The sequence below is a fragment of the Littorina saxatilis genome, linkage group LG4 (assembly GCF_037325665.1).
Source record: "Littorina saxatilis isolate snail1 linkage group LG4, US_GU_Lsax_2.0, whole genome shotgun sequence".
NCBI lineage: Eukaryota > Metazoa > Mollusca > Gastropoda > Littorinimorpha > Littorinidae > Littorina > Littorina saxatilis.
The window spans coordinates 54,977,212-54,980,968 of NC_090248.1; positions in this window are offsets into that span (position 1 = coordinate 54,977,212).

Below are 3,757 nucleotides of genomic sequence, written 5' to 3' on the forward strand. Positions count from 1 at the left end.
ATAGGCCGTGAAAAGTAGGATATGCGCCGAAATGGCTGCGATCTGCTGGTCGATGTGAATGCGTGATGTATTGCGTAAAAAAATTCCATCTCACACGGCATAAACAAATCCCTGCGCCTTGAATATGTGCGCGATATAAATTGCATAAAATAAAAAAATAAAAAAAAAATAAAAATCCCTGCGCTTAGAACTGTACCCACGGAATACGCGCGATTTATATAAGCCTCATATTGATTGATTGATTGAAGTCGTTCACTTGGTTGTCTCGTAGTAAGAGAGGAACAGAGGTCTTACACCTGGTTGTTTTGCTTGTGAAACACTGACCAGAAATCGTCGTGTGGCCGCTTTCCGACATTTAAGGCAGGTTCAGTGTCGAAGGATTTGTATTCTCTCATACTAGGTTATTCTACTCATTGTGAAGTCTTTCACTAGTTTTCTCGCAGTTAGAGTGAAACATAGGTCGATCGTCTACAGCTGGTTCTTTTATTGCCGGAACGAAACACCAGAAGTCTTGATGGAATTGTCCAACTCTTCATTCAGTTACAGCACAAGCTACATTGTCTACTGATTTTGTTTTGCCAGTCAGGCTGAATATTTCAGACGGGCTTACTCTTCTTATTGTTGGCGTGACTCGAAACAGAAGTCTTGAACTAAACATCTAGGTCTCTAAATACTAGAGTGAAACGCAAATCTCAAAGTTGTTCTCATGGTGTTGCGGTGAAATGCAAATTTCACACGAGTTATCTTTATGTTGCAGAAACGCAAACTCTTAATCTGAATTAGTTTTCTTGATGTCGCTCAGTTAAACGGAAATTTCACACGAGTTATCTCTATGTTGCAGCAAATGCGACATCTGAATCACTATTAGTTCTATTGATGTTACGCAGTGAAACGCACATTTTACACGAGTTCTCTCAATGTTGCAGTGAACTAGAAATTATCATCTAAATTACTTCTCTTGATATTGCAGTGAAGCGCACATTTTAAACAGATCAGTGTTGGGGTGAAACGTAAATCTTGCCACATCCCAGCCAGCAAGACATTAGCGGCCGATAATCGGCCGAACACCCTTCAAAAAGTCGGGCCGGTGACGTCAAAACATACGACGCGGGTGTTGGCCCGACTAACTTTTGCAAAGAGGCAACGATGCGGCCGATAGGCGGCCGAACACCTGCACTATGGCGGCACGCATCCGGTCCGATGTTAATCGGCCCGATGGCTTGTTGGACCTGCGGCCCGACACCTTATGCCGACATCGGGAAGATATCGATTTCAGCGGGAAGACATCGGGACGATGTCGGCATAAGGTGTCGGGCCGCAGGTCCAACAAGCCATCGGGCCGATTAACATCGGACCGGATGCGTGCCGCCATAGTACAGGTGTTCGGCCGCCTGTCGGCCGCCTCGTTGCCTCTTTGCAAAAGTTAGTCGGGCCAACACCCGCGTCGTATCTTTTGACGTCACCTGCCCGACTTTTTGAAGGGTGTTCGGCCGACTATCGGCCGCTAATGTCTTGCTGGCTGGGTGCAGCTACAGATACAGCAGTATGTACCACCACCACCCCCCCAAGTGTAACAGTGCAAAATTCACTTACAGCTACAGCTACAGCAGTATAACCCCCCCTCCCCCCAGTGTTACAGTTGCAAACAAACCTACAGATACAGCAGTGTGTACAACCCCCCCCCCCAGTGTAACAGTGCAAAACAAATCACCAGCTAGAGATACAGCAGTATGTAGAACCCCCCGCCCCTACCGCGTACCGCCCTCACTGTAACAGTACAAAACACACCTACAGCTACAGATACAGCCGTATACACCCCCCCCCCCCCCCTCAGTATTACAGTATAAAACACACCTACAGCAACAGATTCAGCAGTATATACAACCCCCCAAGTGTAACAGTGCAAAAATTACTTACAGCTACAGCTACAGCAGTATGTACACCTCCCCTCCCCCTTAGTAACAGTGCAAAACACACCTACAGCTACAGCAGTATGTACAACCCCAACCCCCCCCCCCCCACCACTGTAACAGTACAAAACTCATTTACAGCTACAGATTCAGAATTATGTACATCCCCCTCCCCCCGCTGCCACCACTGTAACAGTACCAAACATACAACACTCCACCCCCTTCCCTCGTGTAGAGCGCAAAACACACCTAGAGCTACAGATACAGCAGTATACAACCCCAATCCCCCCCCCCCCCCCCCCCTGTGTGCAAAACACACCAACAGCTACAAAAACAGCAGTATGTTCACCCCCCCCCCTCCCCCTACTGTAACAGTACATAACACACCTACAGCTTCAGCTAGTTACATCTATGCTTGGCGCTGGTGGACAATATTCACTTTTTTTGGCAAAAACCGCCAGTTTTGGCCAAACAAGACAAAGATTTGGCCAAAACAACCCACACATTTGGCCAAATAAAATAGATTTGGCTATAACTTTTTTGGGGCCAAAACTTTCTATGTAAAAGTTTTGGCCAAAACTGTTTATGTTAGCTAAAACGGGAGATTTGGCCAAACTTCTGCCACAAAAAGATTTGGCCAAAAAAAGATTTGGCCAAACAAAAAAGATTTGGCCAAATCTTCACTTTTTGGCCAAATCTTTTTTGTTTGGCCAAATCTTTTTTTGGCAAAATCTTTTGTATTTGCTGGCGCTGGTGGACAATATTCACTTTTTTGGCCAAATCTCTTTTTGGCCAAAACTTTGCTTTTTTGGCCAAAACTTTGCTTTTTTGGCCAATACCGCCAGTTTTGGCCAAAAAAGTGTGTTTTTGGCAAAATAAGTGAATATTGTCCACCAGCGCCAAGCAGCTTGGCGCTGGTGAACAATATTCACTTTTTTGGCCAAAAACGCACTTTTTTGGCCAAAACTGGCGGTTTTGGCCAAAACTGGCGGTTTTGGCCAAAACTGGCGTTTTTGGCCGAAACTATACTTTTTTGGCCAAAACTTTGCTTTTTTGGCCAAAAATGTACGTTTTTGGCCAAAAAAGTGTGTTTTTGGCAAAAAAAGTGAATATTGTCCACCAGCGCCAAGCAGCTTGGCGCTGGTGGACAATATTCACTATTTTGGCCAAAAACACACTTTTTTTGCCAAAACTGGTGGTTTTGGCCAAAACTGGCGTTTTTGGCCAAAACTGGCGTTTTTGGCCAAAACTATACTTTTTTGGCCAAAACTTTGCTTTTTTGGCCAAAACCGCCAGTTTTGGCCAAAAAAGTGTGTTTTGGCCAAAAAAAGTGAATATTGTCCACCGGCGCCAAGCTGCTTGGCGCTGGTGAACAATATTCACTTTTTTGGCCAAAAACGCACTTTTTTGGCCAAAACTGGCGTTTTTGGCCAAAACTATACTTTTTTGGCCAAAACTTTGCTTTTTTGGCCAAAACTGGTGGTTTTGGCCAAAAAAGTGTGTTTTGGGCAAAAAAAGTGAATATTGTCCACCAGCGCCAAGCAGCGTTTTTGGCGTATACTTTTTTGGCCAAAACTTTGCTTTTTTGGCCAAAACTGGCGTTTTTGGCCAAAAAAATGAATATTGTCTATCAGCGCCAAGGGGTACTCAAAGATTTGGCCAAAAAATGAAGTTTTGGCCAAAACTATTTTTTGGCCAAAACTTTCAATGCAAAAGTTTTGGCCAAAAAAAGATTTGGCCAAATCTAAAACATTTGGCCAAAAAAGTGAAGATTTGGCCAAATGTTTTAGATTTGGCCAAATATTTTTTTGGCCAAAACTTTGCACTTAAAAGTTTTGGCCAAAACA